Source organism: Mus caroli, chromosome 11, assembly GCF_900094665.2.
Source record: "Mus caroli chromosome 11, CAROLI_EIJ_v1.1, whole genome shotgun sequence".
Classification (NCBI taxonomy): domain Eukaryota; kingdom Metazoa; phylum Chordata; class Mammalia; order Rodentia; family Muridae; genus Mus; species Mus caroli.
In genome coordinates this window covers 104614185-104627543 of record NC_034580.1, presented here as the reverse complement: position 1 = coordinate 104627543, position 13359 = coordinate 104614185, and the positions used below count along the sequence as shown (strand labels likewise).

Below are 13359 nucleotides of genomic sequence, written 5' to 3'. Positions count from 1 at the left end.
TTGTGTCTAGTCTTACTGCATCTTGTTATGCCAGGTTTGGTGGATATCAATGGGAGGCTTTTTCTTTACTGAAGGAAAATGGAGGAGCAGTGGATCTGGAGGAGAGGGGAGGTGGGGAACTTAGAGGAGGGGAGACAGGAGAGGCTATGGTCAGGATTCATTGTATGAAAGAAGAATAAAGAAAATTTAATGTAATAAAGTTCTATTTGTTGTTTATTTCATAAGACAATCATAGTGCTTTGCATCAATCACTTTCTTAAATGAATATTGAAAACAGGCTTAACCTATCATTGATTTGATCATCCTAATTTGGATATGGCTTTCTCACGATCAGTTCCTTATGAGCAGGTGGACTGTTTGATAAGATTTCTCATTGTAAAGACCCCCTTTGAACAAAATACTCATGGGAGCAAATATGGAGACAAAATGCAGAGCAGAGACTGAAGGAAAGGCCATCTAGAGACTGTTCCACCTGGGGATTCATCCCAGATACAGTCATCAAACTCTGACACTATTGTGGATGCTAAGAAATGCTTGTTGAAAGGAGCCTGATATAGCTGTCTCCTGAGAGGTCCTGCCAGAGCCTCACAAATACAGAGTTGCATGCTCGCAGGCAACAATTTATACTAAGTGCAGGGTCCCCAATGAAAGAATTAAAGAAAGGACTGAAGGAGGTGAAGGGGTTTGCAACCCCACAGGATGAACAACAATATCACCCAACCAGACACCCCTCACCCCAGAGCTCCTAGGGACTAAGCCACCAACCAAGGAGTACACATGGCTCCATCTGCATATGTATCAGAGGACAGTCTTGTCAGGTATCAATGGGAGGAGAGGTCCTTGGTCCTATGAAGGCCCAATAGTTGCCCCAGTGTAGGAACACCCTCACAGAAGCAGGGGGAAGGGGGATGGAATGGGGGCTTCGGGGAGCAGGGGAAGCTGGGTAAGAGGGTAACACTTGAAATATAAATAAATTTTAAAAATAGATAAATTAAAAAAAAAAGAGGGAGAGAAATCTGTTTGTAAAAAGACCCCTTTTTGAAACTGGCAATTGAGACAATGGAGGGAAGTAAAAAAAATTGTTGACTTTCTATTAGATGTCAGATGAAGACATAAGCAAAAACAAAGCATATATTCCCATAGATATATCTTAAAAATTTAAAATATTACTTTGAGTCAAGGATAAGTACTCTGATATTACAGAATATTGTCTTTTTCTGTCCTTAGATCTAAATCCCCATTTAAGAAATGTTAAGGTAGTCAGTACCATGCTTCCATCCTCAGTGACCCTCACTCTAATTAATCCCAGCATATGGAATTGCATTAGTCATCCTCAGTGACCCTCACTCTGATTAATTAATCCCCAGCATATGGAATTGCATTAGTTGCTTGCCTGCAGTCGGAAACTGGGGAGCAGACTTTAAGAGGCACTGTGGAAAGGCATCCCCTTTGTCAGAGATGGAAGACACGAGGGTTCCTGCAAAGGTCTGTGGTATTATCAGTGCTACTCTCAACTGAGTGCTTACTCAGTAAATATTAATAACTCATCCTTAGAAGATCCACTCCTGAATTTGGCCCTATTTCTGAATGTAGCAACTAGCATTTGATATATTTTTTGACTACACAGAATTAGTAACTGTGCCCAATACTGCAGGCTAACATAATGTGTATTTTATGGTAGATAACCTAACGAGTAACACAGGACACTGTTAACTGAGGACTAATCTCTCACCACTGCCGCACACATTTAGGGGGCTAATACCCATACACGATCACATAACATTTATATGTATTTCTTCTCCCCACTGGTTGAAAAAGAAGGCAAACTGTGAAACAAGCTTATGGAAACAGTTAAAGAATTAAGATTTAATCATATTTCAAAGCTCACCCTCAGAGAAGCTCACTGAAGCAAAGGCCACAGAAACTGAAACTCATTTATTAGTTGGGCAGGAACACAAACTTTAAGAATAAGGGAATAAGAAGGAAGCTTTAGTTTGCTCTAGGGAAGAGGTAGCTATTCTCTGATGTGCAAAAAAGAATTTATCATCAAAGACCTAATGGAAATGGGGCCAATTAATTTTAAGAATCTCTACCTCCTGTAATGTTTTCACATGTCTTCGACACTGTTGTACTTTACACCAAATCTAATGATTTGACAAATGTCAATGGAAAATGACTACTATAGTTAGCTAATTTTACAGGCGCACAGCTGGGGAGATAGCTCAGCTGGCAATGTGCCTGATGTTCAAACTCAGGACCAGAGTCCAGGCCTATAGCATTCATGGCAAAACCCAGGTCTGGTGGTTTGTGCCTGTATCCCTAGTGCTGAGATGGTGGAGGCATGGGGATCCCAGGCATAAGTTGACTCCCCAGTCTATCCAGGTGGTACAGTGTGATACCTTGCCTCAAAAAAAAAAAGTAGAGAGGTATAAAGACACCTGCTTTTCATCTCTGCTATCCACACGTTTTTGTGTGAAAAAGTAGGCAAACAAATATGCACATGCACAAACTGCAAGCATAATATACATTTATATGTACTTAATATAATTTACAAATGAGGTATATAATATGTGGCATAGTTGTTTTCAGTAGTAGAATGTTGTCTTCAAGTTTTGAGTTCAAATTTTAAAATGGTTCCATGATCAAGTGGCAACAATTCAATTATAGATCAGATAATAAGCAATGCCAAGCTAACAATGAATCACGGGTCTTAGTATCCCAACATGGTATATTCAGAAATCCCATGAGTATCTCATGTACTATGAAAAATCCTCCATTTTGGTTATTTGTTTAAAAAGGGGGGGAATGAACAGTAGGCCACTTTTGAGATACTATCCTTGTCGGTCACTGGTTCACTTGCAGTCATTTCTAGATAATATGATCATCTGAATATCTGAGCTGATTCCTTGACAACAATGGATATGATGCCCCTTCAAATCATGCCTACTCCTCACTCAGTTTGCAAGTGAAAGGTGTGGCCAGCTGATGATGTCACTTTGTAGTTAATTTCCCATCACCCCACCCAGACCCTAAAAACTACTCCAACCATCTTTTCCATACATGCTAGTTGCTTTGATTGACTATACCAACAACTGCTGCCAAGCGGTAAGCACTCGAGCGTGGTGCTTAACTATACTGGCTTTGAAGTTCAAGCAACTTGGGTGGTGTGACCACAGCAAATTATGTAACGTTCCTGGACATTATTACATAGAATGTACACATCAAGTGGACAACAGTGATTGAATGTAGCTGAGGTTTAGCATCATAGGAATGGCAGAAGCTCTAGATGGCAAGGCATCTGAGAGCAGTGAGTCGGCACTGGAATGAGGACAAGGTCCAGGTTCTTTATGCGTGAGAAAATGGAAGAAATAAAAGGCCAGGCAAGAGTGATCAAAAGGAGCATTTGGCAGGCTGAGATTTAGAGGTGAATGGCTGAGTAATGTTAGCTCCAAGGCACGGCTGCATTTCTATGGGTAAAGTCAAAGCAAGATAGAACTTACTCTACTGTAGATAAGCTTAAAAAACTGCAGGACAGCCTGCTAGGAAGCCTGCCTACTAACATCAGTCTTAGGCTGGCTTCCAGTTTTGCTTCCCAGGTCATCCTTCTACTCCGAGTCCCTGAAAAGGACTGTCTCAGCTTCTTTACCGGGGAAATAATTTTCTTCCTGACATGTCCATAGGGCTAGGGAACTCTGCTGCTTTCAACAATGGCAATCAATTGTTTTAAGCCTGAGAAATATGAAATTACGCACAAAAAAGTATAATATTATCTATGGTTAAAGAGCCATCCTAGGGCTGAGGACATGACTAAGTTGACAAATGTTTGCCAGGCATTATGTAGACCTTAGTAGTTAATTCTAGAGACATAGTAAATCCCCAGAATCTATGTAAAAAGTCAGGCAGGTATGGTGACTGCCTGTAATCTCAGCAGTAGCCAGATTAGTCCAATTGGTAAAATTCAGGTTCAGTGAGAGACTGCGCCTCAGGAAATATGTGGAGAATCATCAAGGAAGATATTTCAAGTTTGGATCTCTATACACATGTATGTACAGAGTAAAGAGAAATGCACCCATACACATACACACATATATGTATATATATATATATATATATATATATATATGTGTGTGTGTGTGTATATATATATATACATATACATATATATATATATACATACATACACACACACAGGCACACAACCCCAACACAAACGCTCTGAAAACAGTAAGACAGCTTGATTATATAGTATTTAAGTGTATTTATGAATGCTTCCTCCTCCTCATCATCTCCATTCTGAGAGCTAATTGTTATCCCATGTTTTATTTATTGTTTTAAAGTGAGCATATGTGTGCGCATCTCTAACATGCTTTGTTTTACTATTTTTAGCCCTGTGTAGTTGCCTACAACAGATCTTTTAACATTGTTTAAAAGATTTATTCATGTCATAGCTGAATCTGCATTTTCTTGTTTTCACTGCTTAAGAATCCTTCAATTAGTGAACAGATCAGAATAACTTATCCCTCTGTACATTCGAGCTCTTCAGATTTTTCTCTTGGTGAGCCACAGTCCAGGGCGAGTCTTCTGGGACATAGTTTTGAGTTTAAAGAGCATGTGTTATGTAGTTCAATTGATGCTTCATAAATTAAATGGTTGACTGTACTGAGCAATGCCTGGTTATCTCCCAAGCAGCACTTCATACTTGCTCCATAGTAGAAGTGCTTTTCGTTCCACACCCTCAACCATATGTAGCAGTCAGATTTTCTATTTAACAGCTTTACAATGGAAACTTTAAACTGTACAACTCAGTAGATTTTAGTATATTCGCAGGGTTATTTCTTTGAGCCTGGATATATAAAACCAGTCACTTTCCATTTTCTCCCCCTGACACCAGAGACAATGAATCTTTCTGTCTCAATGGACTCTTCCACTTTGTAGTTATAAGTGGAACCATGCATAAGGCCCATCTTGACTGCATTCTTTCACTTAACACAAGTCCAAGAGCCATCTATGTTAGAGCCTGGATTACTATGCCATTTCATTGCCAAATCTACTGTATGGGTATAGTGCATTCTATTCATGTTACAGTAAATGAATGTGATGGTTCAACTTCATTGTCACTTTGATTGGATTCATAAGTACTTAGGAGCTACTACAGCTACTGCAGCTCCACTCCACCATGTTCCACCATGTTCTGTCTCACCACAGGCCCCCAAATAATGAAGCTAGCCAATGTAGCCCGAGGCCTTAGGAACAGAGAGACATGTGAATTCTTTCCTTCTTTAAGCTACTTTTCTAACTGTATGTTGTCAAGGTGATCAGAAACTGATACAGAACACTTAAGTTGTTTCCACTTTTGACAGTAACAGACGTTGCTACTGTAAAATTCTTATAGACACTTCTTCAGGAAATATTTGTTTTCAGTTTTTATGGATATTGTCTTAGTTTCTTTTCCATTATTGTGATAAAATATTTTGAGATGAGCACTTAAGGGTGAAAGGAATTCTTTTCACTCTCAGATTCAGGTTACAGTCTGCCATGGTGGGGACGACAAGGCCTTCTGAGCTTGCAGCAGCATATATGCCACCCACAGTCAGGAGAATGGTAAATGCATACTAGCTATCATCAGCTTGCTTCCTTTTCTGCAATGCAGGATTTCTTGCCTAGGGAAAGCTGTCACACAGTTGGTAGTTCTTCCCACCTCTATGAACACAATCAAGATAATCACCCGAGACCCCCCCCAGGATAACCCAGAGTCTCATTCTGAGGTTCCCTTCCCAGGTGATTCTCGATTTGGTGATGGTCACAGGTGTAGTCATGAATCATGAGTTTGAGGCCTGCATGATCTACATACTGAGACTCTGTTTTATACATATTTCTTTTTTTTAATTGGATATTTTATTTACATTTAAATAAATGTTATCCCCTTTCCCGGTCCCCACCCCCTGAAACCCACTATCCCATTCTCCTCCTGCTGCTTCTATGAGGGTATTTCCCCAACCACTCACCCACTCCCACCTCTCTACCCTTGCATTCACTTACACTGGGGCACTGAGCCTTCACAGGACCATGGGCCTCTTCTCCCACTGATGCCCAACAAGGCCATCTTTTGCTACATATGTGGCTGGAGCCATGGATCCCTCCATGTGTACTCCTTGGTTGGTGGTTTAGTCCCTGGGAGCTTTGGGGGGGGGGTCTGGTTGTTAATATTGTTGTCCTTCCTATCGGGTTGCAGACCCCTTCAGCTCCTTTGGTCCTTTCTCTAACTCCTCCATTGGGGACCCTGTGCTCAATCCAATGGTTGGCTGCGAGCATCCACCTCTATATTTGTCAGGCTCTGGCAGAGCATCTCAGGAGACAGCTATATCATTAAAAGGTTTTTGTTTGTTTGTTTGTTTTTACATTTATCTATCTGCTTGCTTTTTTGGGACAGGGTCTATGCAGCCCTGGCTGTCCTGGAAGGATTTAGTTAATTTCTATTATATGTACTTGTGTTTTGCTGAGTGTATGTCTGTGTACTATGTGTATGCCTGTGCCTTTGGAGGTTTATGGTCACATTTCTTTCTCATTCCATGGCCTACCACCACAGGAGACACAGGGTGTCTCAATGGAAAGCAGAAGCAGAACTGACAATGGGTTAAGGAAAACAGGAAGAAGTCCCCTTCCCCTCACCTGACTGTAGGAGGAGCTTGCAACTTGAATCCCAGAAAAGAAATTAGAAAGTTTGCTACCTAAAAAGCATGATTTGAGAATGCAATGTAGGACACGGGAGATGGAGATTCCAGACAAAGACAATTCTTGACATGTGTGCCCTCAAGGAGAGAGCCGTTTTCAGTTTTGGAAGAACTAGGCTAAGGATTATTAAGGCCCATTTCCAAGATCTATCATGTATTTATGCTGGGATAGGGATGAGAGCAATGGCAGATGGTAAGACAAAAGATGATGTGACCATGACTACAAGGGCTCCTCAGGCTAGTCTGACCTAGGCCCTGTAGGTACTAAATATATAGGTTACATCTCTTAACTTTCATGGAAGCTGCCTGGACAGACCTAACTTCAGTGATGGCTTATTTTGGTCTGTTCCAGAATGCCCTAAAATATTGTAATCTTTAGCTCCTTTTATTCCTTGGTCAGAGGCAGTGTGAATTACAAACCATAATTCCCAACCATATGGGTTTAGGTTGCTTCCTCAAAGAGCTACCTGCTTTTTGTTTTTATGGTGATGTTTTCAATTGGATTTGGGAGGCATCACAGTGTTATGCAAAGCCACGCCTGAAAAGAATGTGTTAGAAAACTTGGGGCTTATAAATACCCCAGGCTCTTCTGCTGAGTTCTCCAAACTGCTGGGGTTTTCTCTTTTAGGCCCTGGTGGCAACACCTCCTTCTTTCTTAGTACTTTCCTTGGGGATGTGCCTGACACACATAGACACAAAGTGGTCCCTTATTTCCTTTCAGAACAAAAGTAGTACCACTGGCTGTCAGATGCCTCACTTATACTTTATTACGATCCCATTTGGAAAGGGGGTGTGGTCTTTAATCTTCATATGGTTTTCTGGTAGGGATTTGTCTAAGTTGCTTGTTGGGCTGATTTATCACAGCATTGGTGAGAATCCTCTAGCTTTCAGAAGAGAAAAAAGATCAATAAGAGGATGACAGCAGAAGGCTACAAAAAGACCAATGCCCCACAATCTTGAGACATCATGTGTAAACTTCTGTGTCTGTTCTCAGATCCTCTCACGGGCTAGAGTGAGGGAAGAGCACATTGCTGGAGGGAAGGAGGAGGCAGGGATGGGTCTCCTCAGTGGGACTCACGGAGCTTCTCGGTTCAGGAAACAGAATGACGTGTTCTCCAACGCTGTCTGATGGTCCTCCAAGCAGGAGCCATGTCCTGCTGCCTGGGCACACACTGCGACCAATTTTCTAAATCCTAGTATAGGAACAATAGTTTGCATAAAACCTGTGACTTCTGCATGTTGGTTTTGCTACATATATCCTGCTACAGGGATTCTTCAGTGAAAAAAAGCCCAACCACTTGAGACTATTTTTCCTAATCAAGGGAGGAGTATCGATTCTGATAACTCCACAGGAGTTTCTGTAGTAGCACAGACACATTAACTACCAAGATTTCCTCACTGCTGTTCTGAACTTAAACGGATTTACTTTAAACAGCTTTATGTGCAGTAGGAAGTAAGCTGGTCAGTTCGGAGCATAACTACAGCAATATTCAACTAACTACCTGTCGTCCTGAACACAGAGGCATGGGACTCACTGACTAATCATGAAAGCAAATAAAACCCAAGAAGAAAGTTTTCACTGGATCCACTACCCTCAGCACGGAATTATAGGTTATCTAATTCACGTCATGCAGTTCTGTTAAGGACAGACTTCTCCAGACTAACTACTCAAATGGAAAGTCGTTTTGGGTTTGATCCTCATTCAATTTCAACCAAATATCCAAATTCATTTCCAATTCACACAAAAACTGCAACAGTTTCACCTAAATCAGTTTTCTACAAGTTAAACATCCCTCCTACACTCAGATGTGATTGTAGAAGTGCTTTGATCTTTATTCCCAAATTTATTGCTCTGTGTAATCCATGACAAAATGTAATGTGATTTACTGTATCTCTGCATGACAGCTCAGCAGCTGACAGAACTTACTAATTTACCATAGGAAAAAAACCCTCCTGGCACCAAAGTATACAGATCATAATGGGGGCTCTTTAGTGTCAGTTTACAATGATGCTTATACAAGCTGATCCTAAGAACTTCAAAAACAATTTTTTTTATGTTCTTAATGAAGGAGATTTTTATTCCTTAAACATGCTTTGTAGCTGCAAGCAAGTCATTTTGGAACATCTTGCTTTTGTTCTCATTAAAACAATGTGGGACCAGTCATAGACTGATGCCCCTTTCTCAAAGAAAAATACTAATTTCCTACATTTAATTTCCACTAAATAAAGGATCATGAAACATGGGGATCCAGAAAATTCTTTACAAAGTACATTTACATTCATGTTCTACATAAGAAGGAATGAGATAATTCAGCACTATATACAGTGTTGTATGCACGCAATGGGATGAAGACCCCTCTTAGGAGTTACTAGTCACAGTCTCAGTGACGTAAGCTTTCTATCATGAATCTGCACTCAGACTAGAAACATCAGACCAGATCTCTTTCCATTTGAAAGTTCTCTGACTTTAAGATTTTAGCAGCTTTCTTATTGTTTAAGTCAGTTTTCTCTAACACACTTGAGTATGTTTATTTTATGTATAAGATGTTTGCCTGCATGTATCTGATGTCTACCATGTGTGTTCCTGTGCCTGTGCGAGCAGCAGAGGGTGCTTTCCCTGGAGCTGAGGTTATAGATGGTTATGAGCTATCCTGTGGGTGCCCTGAATACTGTGAGCACCAAGTGCTCGTACTGCTGAGTCAGTTCTCTGGCTGCACTTCCTTTCTAAAGAGAGAAATTTAATGTCTACAGGTGCATGTACACATGTACAAAATTAATGGAAGTTCCCAAATTCACCCCCACAAACAGAGCTAACTTTACAGCAGGGGCATGAATATAAATCTAATGAGTCCAGTAGAGGAGGCCACACGACCCACACTAGATCAGTCTGGGCTTTCTAAGACAAGTCTCTAAGACAAACCTGCATGGAGACCCAATCATTCATTTTCATTCTGAGTTTTGATCATCCAGTGAAAAGAATTACTGTGAATTAGTAAGCATACACCTAGTTGGCTCTTACTGCACACTTCCTATCAGAAGCTTTGCCTGTGCAACCGCCCCTCCCATCTCCAGAGGCGCCTGGAGAACAGGCCTGGGGAAGAACCACTTGCTTTTCTTTTATTCTGACGCTCAGCCAAGGTTTGGAAACTGTTCTAAAATAGACTGGACTGTGCTTATAGTCTGTATAGCATTAGCACTTTGGAGTGGGCTGGGGCTGATGATGACAAACCGTATCTGTATCTTATGAACTTGACTCAAAAATAAGGCAGAGAAATATGATTTTTACTGTTATCAAAGGAATTTCTCACTCTAGGTACTTTTTAAAAACTTGTTTCAGATTCCTGTACGAACTTGCATGTTTACCCCCCCCCCTCTCCCTCCCTCCCGCCCTCCCTCCTTCCCTCTCACTCTCCTCCTCCCCCTCCCCCCCTCTGGCTCTTCTGCCCTTAAGGCAGCAGGTGGAGAGAGCCCAGCTGACTGCCTTGCAAACAGTCTGGAGCACAGACACACGTTTTTCTCTAGTTTTTATAATTTACCTGACTGGTGAACAGTCTGGGATACAGGGACGTTTGTTCTCTATTTTTTATAGTTTACTTGAAGAGGCAATAGCTAACTGTCTAAATTCGCTCGACTCTCCAAAGCTATAATATAAATGTCCCTTCTTAAAAATGATGGTCTTTTCGACTCCTTTATTCTCCTGACACTTCTAACTTGATGTGAAATTAAGAGAAAATGTTTTTCAGGCACAACTCCCACAGCCTCTGGCAGCCAACAAAGATATTTGTAAATACCTGCTACTAAAGCACACTTCCCCTTGACAGTTCAGGCAACAAGCTTCAGTCTGGCATAGGGAGCTGCAGGTGTGAGCTGTCAGCAGCCCCCAACTTTACCCCAGACTCACCTCAGTACTGTTCTATCTAGTCTCTTGCCTGTCTCCCACTCACCTCTGGCATAAAGGCCAACAATTTAAGGTTTATGCCAATTCAAGGAGTCTTGAGCCAAGGAATTTGGTTTTTATCATGGACACCATGGAGCATGTTAGATGCCTGTTTGCGGGGAATAAAACAATCATTAGATGTGGAGATGAATCCTTGGAACTGTGGAGAGTGGACCAGAAAAGAGCAGGGAATTGTGGCAGGAATTCAAAAGAACTGTTGCCAGTGGACAGGATGCTGTGTCAAGTCCTAAGGAAACCCAGTCTCGAGGAGAAAAAGACAGTAAAGTCGGACTAGCCTAACATCTGTTTCTCAGAGAGAAATCCACATTTTAGAAAAAAAAAAAAAGCAAAAACAAAACAAAAAAGAAACTGCTTTTTGAATCCTTACCATCCACCTTTTGCTCTGACTCTGGAAGGACACTGGTACCCAGACAGGCTCATGAGTGCACTTCCTCCCCACCCTACCCCACCCCATGATTCTTAAGGACAGAGCTTAGGGTTCCTTGAGAGCCAGGTAGAAGGAGAGGCACTGCCAGACCTGAGGACAGCAGTTACCTGTGCTCCTCAGAAATGGAGGATAGAACATTGCCTTTGTCTGCACATAGACCAGTCTCACAAGTTCCCTTGCATTTTCTTCCATTTCCAACTCTCTAAATATCACTTGAAATTTTCCTTAAGACAACAAAGCTCGGTAGTTCTGACTATTCACAGAGCTGTGCAGGCATCACCATTATCAGGCTCTCTTCTTCCTCAATCTAAAAGAAACCACCTACAGCTAAGTATCACATGGCATTCAGCTGCTACAAGTTCCTGCTGGACTTTCTGTTGCTGTGAATTTGTTCACAGAACTTCATAAAAAGGGTGCATTTGATATGTGACTTTTCATGTCTATCTTATTCATCTCCATAGCAATTTCAAGATTTAGCCACATTGTAGCACACATCAGCATTCTGTCCTCCTTATATCAATACCATTTATTTCATTGTATGGATTTATGACATTTTGTGATCTTATCAGAACATGGATGTCTGGGTTGTCTCTGCTCTTTACTGTTGTGAATCATGCTGCTGAGAACATGAATATCTATTTGTATGTAGATATGTCTTCAGTTCTCTTAGAATACACACATGAGGCAAAGCATCGAGTCCTAAGGTAAGTCTTTAAAACATCTGAGGTATTGCTGAACTATTTCCAAAGAAGCTACATCACTTGATACTCTGGCTGTCAGAAGTATCTGGGTAGCCTCTCCACATCTCTTTCCCCACAGTTTGACCTTCCCATAGAGCATCTGCGTCCTAGAGGGTGAGAGCACTTATTGCCTATTTGAATTGTGTCTGATGGACACTGAGGACACCAAGCCTCTGGATGTGCTTCTTGCTGCAGTTGTTTTTCCTGGAGAGAAGTCTACTCAGACCCTCTGCTCACTTCTAAGTCATCCGTGTTGTTGCTTTTCTAAGTTGTATTCAGTATATATCAGACTTCTTTGAGACAGAAAGCTTTTAAGTATTGCCTCTATTTTGTGACATGTTTCAGTTTCTTTATGGCACTGGGGTCTCTGAATCACAGAGGTTTTAAACTTTGCTGGAACCTAATTTATTCTCTCTTCCATTGCTTTCATAATCATTGAACTATCTAAATTACTGCTGTTTTGTTCAAGTTAATGAGGATTTTATAGTATATTTATTTGAAAATTTTTATAATTTTAGTTTGTAGACAAGTTTGGTAAAAGACTGACAAATTCACTTTTTAAGCTGGCAATGTTTTTAAGTATCTCATTTTAAAGGGTGGATTTTGCTGAATGTGGGATTTTGGTTAATTTCAGATGAGAAATTAAATTTTTTTCTGTTTTAGTTTTTGGAGGTATTAGAATCATATCTAGAACCCTGTGCATGCTAGGCAAGAGCTCTATATCCATGCTGTGTCCCTGCCTGTGCATGCTGGGCAGAGGCTCTGTCACTGTGCTGTGCCCCTACCTATGCATGCTGGGCAGGGCTCTCTATAACAGTGCTGTGCCCCCACTGTTTACTGTGAGAGAATCTCACTAAGTTGTGCTCAGGTTGGTACCAGGCCTCAAAATTCGAACCTTCTGCCTCAGCCTCCTAAGTAGCTAGAATTACAGTCCTGTGATTCTCCTGCCTTTGCTTCCTGGGTGGCTGGGGCTACAATCCTGTGATCCTTATGCCTTGGTCTCTTGAATACCTAGGGTTAAAGTCCTGTACCAGCAGACCAACTGTCCCTATTTCTTCAGAAATTTCCTTTTATTTCTTAAACATAGAATAGGCTGCTCAGGGACCAGCACTACTGACTGCAGTATTTCTCACCCTGAGTTTACACTTGATGCTTCACATGCCTCTTAACTATTTGACCACAAACTAGTTATCTGGAATATTATAACATAGTAATTCAGAAAATGTGATTTTCTTCTCTCCTCCACTAAAGTTACTTGTTGTTGTTGGGGAGTTATGTTGTGTTACTGTTTATTTTTTATTTTATTTTTATGGTGAAAAAAGTGTATATTTAGAATTAGCCATCTGGACTCAGTTTAGATGATCCCAATCTTGTTGGCAACATCTAGGGCATCATAATCAGGAGCCAAGCGACCATACGCCTTCTTCTCTCCGTCGGGCCTTATCAGGGTATTGACTTTGGCCACATCAATGTCATAGAGTTTCTTGACAGCCTGTTTGATCT

At 41.1% G+C, this 13359-nt stretch overlaps 1 protein-coding gene and 1 pseudogene across 3 annotated transcripts in view; both read right to left on the bottom strand.

Moving 5' to 3' along the window:
* Positions 1–13359, bottom strand: part of Cep112 (centrosomal protein 112) — a 370253-nt gene that overhangs the window by 126232 nt on the left and 230662 nt on the right. The window lies entirely within an intron of this gene.
* The window catches only part of LOC110305920, a 478-nt pseudogene continuing 296 nt past the window's right edge, over positions 13178–13359 (bottom strand).